This window comes from Psammomys obesus, unplaced genomic scaffold (genome assembly GCF_907164565.1).
Source record: "Psammomys obesus unplaced genomic scaffold, mPsaObe1.curated_primary_1811, whole genome shotgun sequence".
Lineage (NCBI taxonomy): Eukaryota > Metazoa > Chordata > Mammalia > Rodentia > Muridae > Psammomys > Psammomys obesus.
In genome coordinates, this window is record NW_026585587.1 from 2849520 (window position 1) to 2864437 (window position 14918).

The 14918-nt window shown below is 36.3% G+C and overlaps 1 protein-coding gene and 1 non-coding gene across 3 annotated transcripts in view; one reads left to right on the forward strand and one right to left on the reverse strand.

Annotated features, from left to right (window-relative positions):
- Akt3 (AKT serine/threonine kinase 3) overlaps window positions 1–14918 on the reverse strand; it is a 211775-nt gene that overhangs the window by 121771 nt on the left and 75086 nt on the right. The gene's annotated exons all lie outside the window — the stretch shown is intronic.
- LOC129679025 (U6 spliceosomal RNA) lies at window positions 11072–11175 on the forward strand. The gene has a single exon (XR_008720468.1). It is a non-coding gene; the product is annotated as a U6 spliceosomal RNA (small nuclear RNA).

Genomic DNA, 14918 nt, shown 5'->3' on the forward strand with positions numbered 1-14918 from the left:
AGGAAGGAAGGAAGGAAGGAAGGAAGGAAGGAAGGAAGGAAGGAAGGGGAGCTCTCAAACTACTTACAGGTTTATGCCTTTCCCTATTTTTTAAATATAATTCTGTTCTTAAGAAAAAAAAAAAAAAGCTACCAAGTTTATCAACATCTTTAATCAGATTTTCCTGAGACTAAAAACACATTAAAAACGTTAAGCCAAAACATTTGCAAGATGCCTTAAAGAATGTCAGGCAGTGAAATACTGTGTTTTCAACATACTGGCCAATATTTTTAAAAATTACTATTCATGTAGTATTTTCTTGAGGCGTAATTCAAATATATCCATATACCATAAAAGCTATAAGATCCTAAATCTTTTTGTTAGTTTCCTGAAAATAACAAAGTACAGTTTCATTCATTTATAAAGATGCCTTTATACTATTTTTTAAGTGGCTTCTTCATCTGTTACACAACAGTCCACAGATGTGGACAGCCCCATTTCTTTTTATGTAAATTTCTTCTGGTAAACAGCATTTTTTATAAAGTATGTCAGTAAAACATCATGATATTCATTATCATTATTATTACTATTATTGTTGGGTTTTGAAGACAAGGTAGCTCTGGAACTTGATATGTAAACCAGGCTGGCTTCAAACTCATAAGAGCAACCTGCCTCTGCCTCCCTCTCCTGAGTGTCAGGATTGAAGGCATACACCACTTTTCCTTGTACAACCAATTCTTGTTTGAAATTTTCTGTTGTCATTTCTTCTAATCCTAGGACACAATCTTCAGTGCTGAATAAGGTACTCTACAAGGTGCAACAAACCTTGCATCAAACATCCTCTAAAACCACTGAGTCATAGTTACTAATAGCATAGAAGCTTAACAGAAACAAAATCTTAAACACCAGGTACATCTGTACAAGAATTATTCATACTCTAGACAATTGATTCCATTAGCTCAATAAAGGCTTTCCTTTTATCTCCACCAAGGAAGCACTTCTGCTCAGCCTGGCACTTCATCACAAGTAGAGCCTGACAGTTTTTTCATCTACAAAATAAAGAGTTCTGACAATCAAATAATGTTTTATACTTCCTCAGGAGATGAAGCAGTATTTTAATGCTATTGCCATATCAGACAAAAACATACTTCCAAAAATAATTTGAGATTACCATTAACGAGGATGTACTCCTTAACAAATACATCCTTATTTTAAAATAGAATGATTTTATGGTATGAACTATGAAACAATCAATGAACAGCCACTTACGCATATCCAAAGTATTTACATTCAACAGTTTTCTCCAAATTCTCTTTAAAAAAATTATTTCTCTTAAGATTTGTAGAACAATAAGTCACTAAACGCTGATTTCCAAGATAAAAATATTTTCTGGTGTACCCAACACTTTACAAATCCTCTAACTGCACCATCTACAGATTGCTAATGAAAATGAAGGACTACTAATAGCTAGCCTTGAGTTTGTTCCCGACATGCTAAACGTACTATCTCACTTAGTCTTTTCCAGTTCCTTCAGGACCAGTTATTGTTTCCTTCTTTTAGACTACATTCAGCCTCAGACAGTTTAAGTGACTTTTATAAGCTCACTGATCTAAGATAAGTGATATTTAAATCTAGTCCCTTTAAACTTCAAAATTAATCTGCATTTAATATTTCAATCACTTCTCTGTGTGTAGTTGCCTTACTGAAGTTTGTTAAATGGCTCTGAAGAAATGAGAAAATAAATGACTAATATAGCATGGACAGGCAAGTTTGCTTTCTTCAAGCTTGCTTCAGTCAGTCAGCTGCTCATTAACATACTGACCTCTGGCAAATCACACTCTCAATTTAACAAAACCTCTATGTAAAAAATGTCAGTTGCTTATCCCAAACGTAGGAGGTGTATCAAGGCTGACTGTGAAACTACAAATATTACGTGCATAATTCAACATTTTCCTAATGAAAGTAATACAGAAGACAAAGTAGAAGCCCAGTAAAACTGATGGTTATCTATGGTTTCTCAGCAAGTACAGATTAGAATTGCTGAAGAAGAAATTGACGATGAAACAGGACTCAACCTTTTCATGAGTAGAAAATAACCCTTTCAGAGAGACATTATCCTGGACCCACAGCTGTCAGAACCTTGGCCTTTCAGCCACACTTGAGGCATTTTTACTTAACAAATACGCAACAAGACCTTATGTGTTCCGAAAAGCATGAGTGTACCAAAACACAAAGTAGGCGGTCTGTCTTAGTAATTCTCCTAACATTCTCTTTTTAAATTAATCCAAACAGCACTTTAAAAGGGAATCTTTAAAATTAGGACTCTTTTCTTCTAGTCATTTCATTCACACTATGATTAAACCTTTACCGAAAACTGAAGTATTCTTAAAAAAACAAAATCTCTGAAAACCTCTATATAACACAATGTGTCATTTCAATTATTAGAGATCAGAGTAAAACATTTGGATAAATGCATTTACTTCTACCTATATACCTGAGAGGATTCTAGATATTCAAAACTCTCAGACCTAATGACACAAAAGCCCAAAGCCCAAGAGAGCAAAACAATCAAGATCAACGCTTGATGAAAATTCCTCTCATTAATAGAAGCAAAAACAAGAAGAGAAAGGGCATTATATTAAAAGTCCAGGTTACTGTGTAACCTTTCTTCCTTTCTTTCTTTCTTTCTTTCTTTCTTTCTTTCTTTCTTTCTTCCTTCCTTTCTTTTTCTTTTCTTTTTTTCTTTCTAATTGGGAACATCTAGGTTCAAAGTTGTATAGAATTACTCAAGAAAATAAATTAAGTTGACCCTAGTGGTAAACTATAGAATAAATCAAGCCATTTTCAAATAATAGTTTTAATTAAGTACTGAGTAGTTAAACTGTTAGTGGAATCATTAAGATGGTAACTGAACTGAAAAAGTTCCTGTTACCGGCTAGAAATTCACACCTGGCATTAACCAAATGGATTATCTACCTTCTTCATAGAGAAGTAAGAAAGTTTATATTGCCACTTAACAAAAGTTGTCTTCTAAACTTAGGCATGAACAAGAGAAAGAAGAGGAAGTATTACAACCCTAAACTAATTAACAAAATCAGAAGAGGGGGGCCATACAGGAAAACAATGATAATTAGTATGTACCCTTGGTTAACCAACTCTACACATACATTCATTCTGTATATGCACAAACATCAGCAGCATCATAAACCGTCTCCAGTTCGAGCCATTATTCAGCTCGACATCTGCACATGTTTATGCGTCTCTCCAAACAACCTCTTGAACACCCTGCTGGAGCTGTCATTTTTTTCTTCTCCCTATCTGGCAGATGGCAAGTCAACAATCGGCATCAACAGCAGCCGAATATCTCCCCCTTTATCCTTCCCCCCCCCAAACAGACACAATAATAACTTCTTTGTGCTTCCCTACAATGCAGCTGCTTAAACCATTTCGCTACAAGGCTGCTTTGCCTTAATAAAAAAAAATCCCTTCTGTCAAGTCTAAAAAGCAGCATAATGTTAAGCGAGCTAAAGCCACAGCACAGCTGCAAACGGGCAGACACATTGACAGCTCCTCCCTTAACAAAGCCCTGTGAATTGAAGGGGTTCATCTGAGGCTCACACAGTAATTAGTATAAAAAAGTCCGACAGCCTCTATTATGCTAAGGAAAAAAAAAAACTGGACAGAACTGGGCTGCTGTTTTGCGTCAAGAGTTCTGCTGCAGAGTAGATAAATCATGTTGGGTTTTTTCCTCTCTTTTTAAAGACAGTAATAAGGAGGATGAGAGAAGCTAATTTGAAAACTTGGACACAGTAATTGTACCATATGGTGAGCATTTATCCTTTCTGAAATGCATGCTAACAGTCACTTACATGCACACTGCTTTGTTTTACAGTTGTTATTCTCTCTACCATATTCATAAAATGGATTTGAATATCTGATACCAAGAGAAGTTGTGTGTAATTAGCAACAGAACTGCCTAGGTTTAATTTATTGGCCTAGCACTGCAATCTAGGAAAATGCAAAACAAAATTAAACAATGTGTCCACTTTGTAAAATGTCTTTCTTAGCTCAAAAAAAATAATTAATGAATATAGGTTCATTGAAGGATTTTTAAGTTGTTAGTACTTCTGAAAATTCCAACAGAATAAACAGTGGGTAAGATTTCTACAAACAACCTCAAAGATAAAGCCTCCCTGAGAATGACCTTTTACTAAGTTCACCTGTTTAATTTCACTGATGCACATAGAACTCACTCATATACACCAGTAAACCAAGAAACACTTCCTTGTACGTGCCCTAGAGTTGTTTTGTTTTATTATAAATTCTCTTATTACATACTATGTGCCAAGCACTGTTCTAGACTGAGAGGAGGATACACTATAAAATAGCTTTCATATAATATATATAATTTATGTATATCAAAGCATAAATTATATAATAAATCATATAAATAAGCATATTTATGCAAGATTTATGCTTGGATATAGTGACGATATTTATGTCCATAGTAGACATATAGACATAAACTCAAAATCTTACAGCTTAAAGACTTTAACAGCAGTAATGCTCTGTATCAAGGTCCAACATCTATCAACTTTTCTTCTGACAAATCCAGAAAATTATGTTCCGTTAGTTTACTAGTTTAAACACATGTAAACTAGTGTGCCCATTAATGTAATCAATATTCTTCTACAGGTAAAAAATGTCATATGTTTATTTAACTACTATCAACTACATTCTACACACAAAGTAAAAGCATCTTCACCACAAGTATCCTTCTGATCTGTATGTGGGGCATTTAAAGTAAAATAATTTAAACAAATTTTATTCCAACCCAAATCCCCAAATCTTTACGTAGGCTTTACTTTCAAATATATTTATTAGTGATAATACTATCCCCAGTATTCTAGAAGATTTAGCCCACTCTAGAAACTAAAAAAAAATTAACAGTCAGAAGAAACAGGAACTCAAATAAAAAAAAAAAAACCCAAAACCAATTTCTATATGCATCTCCACCTTGGCTTAGAAGAAATAAATTTTATCCCCTACTAAAGTAGCTTTCCTTAATGACACTATTGGACCATACAACCAACTTACATTGAATAAAAATATTTCACATCTGTATACTGCTTTATAGCTTACTAAACATTGTCAAATATAAATAAGTCTTAAAAATTAATTATGTTGGATTAACACTGGTTTGTTGTTTTGTCTGAGAAATACTTGACTAGTAACATTTGTGATTCTATAAACCTTCAAGATTGGTAAATACAATTACATTAACAAGATCAAGACACTATCTTAACAACAACAACAAAAGATATAAATATACAAAGGGGATAAAAATCACTTCCTTTTAAATATATGCAAAGAAACATATAATAATTATTCTAGTGTAACTGATGAATAACCTTGTTTTAGAAAACACATTCAAAAACATGACTGATCTCTTTACCCACATAATGATAAAAAGCTATTACTAGTGGAGAAGCAAGAAATTGGTTTAACTTAGAAAAATCAAGTTAGGAGTATGTTTAAAGGCTGAAAGCTCCACTTGGATATAAAACCTAAATTGAAAGCAAGCTCTAAAATTTTAATCATAGGTATGGCTTCTAAAACACTATTTTTCCAGCATTTGATCAAAAAAGGTTTTAGGCAAGTCTATTCATTTCTAAACCACATAAAACTGTTTTGCATTTTGACAATGATAAAACATCCCAAATTTCACTGTCCACTTTAAAGGCTTTTTCTAAGTATTTGTGAAAAGATCAGATAATATTTTAAGGAGAGTGTGTCCTTCATGTAAGGAATTTCTGACATCCTTTACATAGGGATTAAGGAGAATGAACATTATACAGAACAAAGTTGCAAGAAACTTTTATAACACATAATTTTAGAATCCAATATCAGACTTGATGAACATCTTCATTTTGATTTACCTATATATTTAAGAGCTGACATATGCCACTGAAGTACTAGAGTGATTTTACTAAATGTGAATAACTTAAGTCCTCAAGTGGAGTGAAAGTTCAAACAAAATTTATAATATGTGGGATGCTCTTAAATATTTGGTCAGCATTGGGACAAAGTACTTAGATAAGAATGCAGTGATATGTTGGTTTGTTAACTCTATTGATAAATGCCTATGTATGACTTTGTGATGCAAGAAAGCTAACATTCACACAGACTTCTAGAGTAGAATTTAGAGCAATGTACCAGCTTACTATAAATGTTTACATTCTATTTTTTTAAAGGGCAATTTAAGCAATAAGCGTATCTATCACATGATCTCAAACTGAAAGAGTCAGAAGTCAAAAAGAAGCTTATTATAATAATGACATAAACACAGTGAGAAGAGAAAAAATCCAATGTAGCACAGTATCTAAAGCAGGCCTCTTATTACAGATGTACCCTGACATTTGTCTTTAACTTTAATGCTCTATTAGCACTCTTTTGATTACTAGGAACAACGTTCAGCCATGAAGCGGATGTTGATTAATAGTAGTGGATAATGGTAATGACCATGCCAATGATGAGATACTTATTTTAAGAGAGCGAGCACACTACTCAAGGAAGGGGCTGCACCATGTGGCAGTATAGACCCAACTTCCTGCAAGGGAGATCTGGAAATTGGTAGAAAAGGTCCCATTGTCTTGTTCAGGGACTCTATGAGGTCTGGTGTCCATCACTCTCCTTGTCTGTCTCTCATTTCTCTCCCAACCGAGTTTCATCTCTCTATGCATGTCTCAAGTATTAGTCACAAGCTCTCTACCAACTCCCTAGCTTGCTCTAAGGTTTTTGTTCCATCATTAAGTACATGTCTAACGCTTCTGGCAATTCTGCCCAAAATGTTCAAGTTTTACTTCATCTCTTAGCTGCTTAAGTCTTCTAAATCCTCTAGTCCTTCTAGAAATTCTTGGGTCAAACGTTCACCATTCAGTTTGTCTAGGGATAGACAAATTTACCTAAGTAAGAGGGGCTAAGTTTGGATGAAGCAACAATCACTGGTAATGTGGATAGGATAGTTGGGATAAGAGGAAAAGTAAAGAGTAGGACCAAGTCAGAAAGGGTATCTTAGCAGCTGGAAAATTTGCTGATAATTAAAGGCTCATTTATGTTTTGTATGACTACTACATAGAACTATTAAAGCATCCAAGCAGGACAAATTTAAGTATATCAGTCACTATTAGTTCTACTGGTAAGTTCTTCACATAAAATTTTCAGGAGAAACATTAATATTAAAGCAGAAGTATACAAGTGACTGTCATACAATTACAATTTATTTTATAATCTTTTAGTTAATATTACTGTGTATTTGTAAGAAGAGTCTTGTCTATTGGTTCTTTAACTTTTTATTTATGAATTTCACATTATGCACCCCAATCCCATTTATCTACCCATCTCTTCATATCCACCCCCTGGCCTTGCAACCTGCTCCCCAAAAGAAAACAAAAAATTAAAATTATAACCAAAAATAAATTCGAATTGTGGAAGCTGTGGTATGTCGCAGTGTGTCACACAGTGTACTTTTTTCCCAAACTTCCAAATGTCCATTGCAACGAGCACTGGTCTGGTTTCAGGCCTCTGCTTTCTGCTACATTTTCATTATTGGATTATCACCAAGACTCCGCTCAGATATCCGGTTGGTGCTCTATGTTATGGAGATCCTGCAGCTTTGGATCTGTAGGACTGGCCCCTTCATGCACTCTAACAGTTCCTATGGGGTGGCTATTAGGGCGGACATACTCAGAGCCCTGGGATCTGGGCCTGCGTGGAAACTGAGTTGGTCAGCCCATCAGCTCTCCTATCCCTGTGCCACCAGGGCCAGCTCCCCCGCTTTGCACAGGTGAGAGGCAGTCAGTGCTCTTCAGTGTGCTGTAACCATCAAGAAACAGAATCAGTTTTCCAGCTTTCAGGCTTACTATGTCCCACCCACACCAGGGCTGCTCACTGTATAGCCCAGGCATGGCGAGAGCCCCCTCTCCCAAGTGCTTCAGGCTTGCCACAGGTTGGGGAGGGAAGCACACACGAGGGCATCTCTCCTGCCCTCATGCCACTACACAGCAAATGAGAAGCCAGAGCGGTTCTCCAGCACTCATGCCCTCCACCCCAACCCCTGCCACCAACTCTAACGTGCTTGCGAGCTAAGGTGTGAGGTCCACACTGCTGGGTGCTTAAAGTATGTACAACTTTTAATTTTCAAAGACTAGAGCCTGTTAGAAGGCTGGAAGCAGGAACAACTCTACCTGACAAAAAGCAGCAATTCCAAATGTTCACGTGTACTTGATTTACAATGTATTTTGCCAAGGATTTAAATTTTGGTTAGCATATCTACAAACCCATCATTGGTGCATTCAATCTGAAGAGCTCACATCCAACCCAAATTTTATAGTTCTTATCGATCTTAAAAGCAATCTAAAACACAATTTACTTTTTTGCTTTTAACATCTGATTAAATCCAATTTTGATGCCCAAATCATTAAATTCTAAATGCTTTAATATAAAGAGTAAATTTTAGTAAAATGAGCAGATTAATTTTTAAATATTCTTTTCGATGTTTCATACATTCAAAATACAAGGTAAATATTACCTATGTTTAGGTATTATAGGAATGCAAGTCATTCAACTTTATATACACAAAGAAGTAATATCAGAATTCATTCCTATACCTTAGAGAATGGCTCAGTAGAGAAATAATTCAAGTAATGAGTGCAAATTTCAACTTACACTATAGGATTGCAACTCTGTTTCTTTAGCCATCAGCCACTCCCATGTTTTCTGAATATCACAAATACTTTGATAGTCATTACCATAAGCAAACTTATACTCGCAAACTATATGTACAATATAACAAATTTCCATTTTAACAAACCAATACTGTTTAAAATCTATATAATTCTTAGAGACTAGATTTTCTTATTCATAAGATTCCATTTTTCCAATTCCCAAGAATCGTTCTCCTGTACAAGTTTACAGTACTCACTACCTCTAAGATTTTCTTAAAACAACTCTATACCACAACAGATAATTTTTTCTTCCTATCCTTCATTTCCTGTCAGTGAATTCCACACTGACTCCTCCTCTGAATGGAGCCATACCTAATTTCTTACTTTCTAATCCAAGCTTGTTTTCTGACTCTTAATTCCATTCTAAACAAAAAGAACTATTTTGAGTAATATATTCATTCTAAGTACTGTTGAATGAATTAATGAAGGTAATACTAGCTGCTTGAGTGTTATGGTTTCAATATTAAATGTGTTTCAACAAGCTCACGTACAGTGGACTTGGCTGCCAGTTGATGGGCTCAGACCTACCCAATGGTTTGTTTCTCTGAGGAATTCACATCATGATAGCATCACTGGGAGGTGGTGAGCCGCAGGAGATAGGGGCTGCATGAATAAAGTACGACTTCTGATATAGCCTGAAAAGGTCTATCTTTTAACTGTCTTTTTTCTCTCTCTTTCCTGGCTATGTGATATGAGGTAGGAGCCCTCGTGCCCCTGGCATAATATTCTGCTACACTTGAGGCCAAGAGCAATGGATTCATTTAGCTATTAACTAATGAAGCCTCAGAAAAAGTAAGGCAAATTAAATGTTTTATACTTTTAAGTTGTTCTTTCATGTATTTGTCACAATGACAAAGTCTGACTAACAAAAAGATCTCAGTGGCTTAGCAGAAGCTTTTGGCTAAAGTTAGGCAAAACAGATCATCTTGTCATAGACTTGGTCTTCCTAAAGGCTCTGCCATTTCCTTGGTTCCCTGACTGTATTCAGAAAAAAAAAATACAAAGAGGATTAAACACAGGAGTTTTTTTGAGCCAAGATTAATATTCATTATCTCTCCTCAAATTTCAATAGCTAAAACTCAGAATAACAATTACACCTAACTTCCAAGTGACTGGAAGACAGTATAGACTGTGAAACAGCAAAAACTTTAAGTAAAAGTTGAAGATACAAATAAACTTAATGAATGGCTAGCCGATCCTGACTATACTAACATCAATTATAAGTCTCCAGATTCATCCTTAATTTTGTTGACCTCATGACAGACGAGAAACAAATGAAAGCATCTATATGATTAAAAAGTATTAAAATGATAAATTTGTATTATATATATATAATATTATGTATATATTAAAAATATTATGTATATTTATATTATGTATATTTAAAAGGGAGGCAGGGACATAGGTAGAGATCATTCTCTTAAATTTTTCTATTAAGACAAAATTTATGCATAAATTAACTATTTAAAAAGATATTTCGATATAAGTATTAAATCATCAATGTCAAAAAACATAAAATTAAGTCTAATCATGTTTTATCACATTACATAAAATTTTACAATATTTTTATCCCAAAGTCTTAATCTGACTTGACTTGTTTGTATCTAGGGGATACATTAAGAAAACTACAGAATTGGTAGCCATCACAATATTGCAAAAAATAAAAATGAAACCAACTAAAGAGACACTATTTCAAAATATGAGTATTTTTTTAATATTTATTTATCAATCATACAGCATTCTGCCTTCATGTGTGCCTGGGCACCAGATCTTATTACAGATGGCTATGAGCCACCATGTAGTTGCTGGGAATTGAATTCATAACCTTTGGGAAGAAAGGTTATGCTCTTAACCTCTAAGCCATTTCTCCAGCCCCAAAATATGAGTATCTTTAAGTTGCAGCACAGATGAACATTGAAGGGTAAAATAATTTGAGGCCAATCAAACTGCTAACAGCCCAGCCCTTTTACTTCTTACATTTTCCCAGTTGTTTCAGTCATTTCTAAAAACCTCACAATAAGTATCTCAGGAAAGTAAGCATATAAAATCACGAAATATTTTCGATAAAACAATAAAATGAAAAATAAGATTGCCAACAATACAGTCCTGAGCAAGCTTTTTATTATTCCTTACATGATAGAAAGAGAATAACCCTGTAAAATGCATTATTCCAGTACTATTCCTAACTACTTCTATATTCTTAAAATCACAGAATATAAGAGCTATATGCTATAGGCATAGATATTAATGTAACACTACATAAACTTCCTGTTGCTGTTGGAAAAGGTAAATCAGAAATAACAACAGTGCTTGCTTCGGCAACACATATACTAAAATCGGAATGACACAGAGATTAGCATGGCCCCTGTGTAAGGATGACATGGAAATTTGTGAAGCGTTCCTTATTTTTAAGAAGCTAAGGAAGAATGACCCTGGGTAAAATGCTCACTCCTCATTCAGAAAGGCAAATGGGATGGACATCAGAAGAAGGTAAAAACAAGGAACAAGACAGGAGCCTACGACAGAGAGCCTCTGAAAGACTCTACCGAGCAGGGTATTAAAGCAGATGCTGAGACTCATAGCCAAACTTTGAGCACAGTACAGGAATCCTATATAAGAAAGGGGAGATAGAAAGACCTGGAAGGGTCTGGAGTTCCACAAGAACAACAGAACCAAAAAAATCTGGGCACAGGAGTCTTTGCTGAGACTGATACTCCAACCAAGGTCCATTTGTGGAGATAACCTAGAACTCCTGGACAGACGCAGCCCATGGAAGCTCAGTGTCCAAGTGGGTTCCCTAGTAATGGGAACAGAGACTGTCTCTGACGTGAACTCAGTGACTGGCTCTTTGATCACCTCCCCCTGAGGGGGGGGGGGGGCAAGCCTTACCAGGCCACAGAGGAAAACAATGCAGCCAGTCCTGATGAGACCTGATAGGCTAGGGTCAGAGGGAAGGGGAGGAGGACCTCTCCTATCAGTGAATTTGAGGAGGGGAATGGGAGGAGATGAGGAAGGGAGGGTGGGACTGAAAGGGGATGAGGGAGGGGGCTATAGCTGGGATATACATGGTGGAAGGAGAGAATTAAATGCTACAAGCTGTCCTCTGACCTCCACACATACACTGTGTCAGGTATGTGCCTTGGTATGCACATGTCCCCCAGACATGCATATAAATAAATGCATACAATAAAGTCAAAGGTCTCTGTACTACAAACAGAAATAACAAATGACTTCATTAAAACACACACACAACAATTATAAAACAGAGAGCCATAGAAGAACTTCCCAATTCTACTAGAAAAAGATCTTTCTCAATGTAGAAATATTATATAAAGATTTGTTTCAATTAACCTTTGACTAAGGAGGAAAAATATGACAAGCCACACCTCAAATATGGTATTAAATTAGATGTGAGAATTATTAAAGCAATTGTTTAGAGAGGTAATAGGTCTCAAATAAAAGAAATAAATTTGGAGAATTATTTTCATTTTTGAGAGATGGTCTCATGCAGCACAGCCTAGCCTTGAATGTGCTATGTAGCTGAGGATGACCTTGAACCTGGGAATCTTTTTTTTTACTTATTCTACCTCCCAAGCACAGGGATCACAGATATACTGCATCACTGCTGTCTCTATGTGGTACAAGGAACTGAACCCAGGCCGTTGGATATGCTGGACAAGCATTCAACCAAGTGACCAACAGCCCCAGCCCTGAATAACTTCTCCAAAATTTTCAAAAACTACTTTTCATTCAACACTTGCTATTTTCATTTAAAGTATGCATGGTACAATGTGAGCGATACATGTTCCCTCTCTTTTCTTAAAAAAAAAAAATCAGTTTCTAAGTATTAAGATATAAAAAGGGGATCAATCCTCATTTAGAAAGACAGATGGGATGTGCACTGAACGTATGACAGGAGTCTACCGCAGAAGGCATCTGAAAGACTCTACTTAGCAGTGTTTCAAAGCAGATACTAAGAATCATAACCAAATCTTCAGTAGAGTACAGGGAATCATATGAAAGAAGGGGGAGTTAGTATGATGTGGAAAGAACAGGAGCTCCACAAGGACCAAATATATCTGGGCACAGGGTCTTTTCTGAGACTGACACTCCATCAAGGACCATGTATGGATATAACCTAGAACCTCTGCTAGGATGTAGCCCGTGGTAGCTCAGTAACCAATTGGTTTCCCATAGTAAGGGGAACAGGGACGATTTCTGACAGGAACTCAATGGCAGGCTCTTTGACCTCCCCACCCTCCAAGAAAGGAGCAGTCCTGTTAGGCCACAGAGGAGGACTTCGCAGCCAGTCCTGAAGACACCTGATAAAACAGGGTCAGATGAAAGGGGAGGAGGTCTCCCCCCCACCCCCCGCCATCAGTGGACTTGGAAAGGGGCAGGGAGGAGATGAGGGTGGGATTGGGAGGGAATAAGGGAGCCGGATACAGCTGGGATACAGAGTTAACAAAATGTAACTAATAAGAAAAATAAAAAAGAAATTTAAAAAATATATATATATAAGGGGACTTTTTAAAGGTGACTACATGTTGCTATATTCAAAATAAACTATAAATCATTTATCCAGCTATTAGCAGGTTCTTTATCAATAAGCATTATTACAAAGTAGCTTTAAAAATGCTATCCTAATATAAGAAAAATAATGTTGGCTGGCACAGGAGTGTTTTGAAGTGCTTTTTGAATACCTCAGTCTCACACTCAAATCAGGAGCATCTGTCCACCAACTGTCAAGATACCGTCTAGTTAGGAGTTTTCCTGAATTCATCAGTATTCATAGATGCCGGTCACATCTTTGTGACAGAGAAAGGAAGGAAGAAAGAAAGGGAGGTGCAGGCTGATTTAAACCTATCTTATTTTTCTATGTTTTAATAAACATAAATATAAAATTTATCACTTTAAAGTTCTGTTGTGGATGAAGTGCCCTTCCATCTACAGGTCTAGGAATCCAAGTTAAATTTTCTATAGAAATTCTCACTGATCCACTACATTGCATTGAATTGTTCTCACCTTGTATTGCTACTAACTCAAGTATTTGATCCCTATACTTAAAATTGCAGACTACCCATCAACACTTACAGAAACAGTACAATAATCCCTTATTTTCCAAATCAAATCCAAAAACATCCAGAAGTTTTAAGACATATAAATAATCCTCAAAATGCTGTATGTAGACTCATTTTTCTGCACCATTATGGCACTGCTCAGACAGACAGAAAGGAGAAATCTGGCCCAGAGGCTCACTGAAGATTTACACATAGCACATAAGACATGTAAGGATGTAGGACAGTGAAAGAGCAAACACTCTTTCACTCTGCTTTGTATGTGCAAGGTTCTGGATTTGAACCAAGCATCTCAGTAAGACTGGGAGAAAAGGGGAAAACAAAAACCTGCAACAGTACAAGGGAAGACCAAATTTAAGAAAAAAAAAAAAAATGAGGAAAGGGTGAAAATTCAATGAACAATAAAACTACTTTTATTGAATATGCACATTACTACTCCTTTCTACTTTACAAATTAACAAGTCCTGCTGATTGAATTTCTTAGTTTTGTAGGCCTAATGTGCAGAAAATTATCATGTAAACCAATCAGTAAGCAAGCAAAAAATGAGTATCAATAAGGTAATTTTTATTTTATTTATTAGCATTTATTCACTTTTTATCCCACAGTAGCCCTCCCTCATCTCCTCCTTGTCCCCCTCACCCCCCCCTTCTCTCCCTATGTCCTTTCCCTAGTTCCCTAATAGGGGAGGAACTCCTCCCTTTCTATCCTACCCTAGTCTATCAGGTCTCATCAGGGTTGGCTACATCATCTTCCTCTGTGACCTGACAAGGCTACCTCCCCCCAACCCTCCAAGGGGAGGTGAACAAAGAGCCAGCCACTGAGTTCATGTCAGAGATGTCCCTGATCCCCTTACTAGGACACCCACTTGGAAACTGAGCAGCCTATTGTCTTCCTCTGAGCAGGGAGTCTAGGTTATCTCTATACATGATCCTTGGTTAGAGTATCAGTCTCAGCAGGACCCCATAGGCCCGGTTTTTTTTACTTACTGTTTTTCTCCTTGTGGAGTTCCTGTCCCCTCCAGGTCTTTGTATCTCCCTCTTCTTCCATAAAGTTTCCTGCACTCTGCCCAAAGTT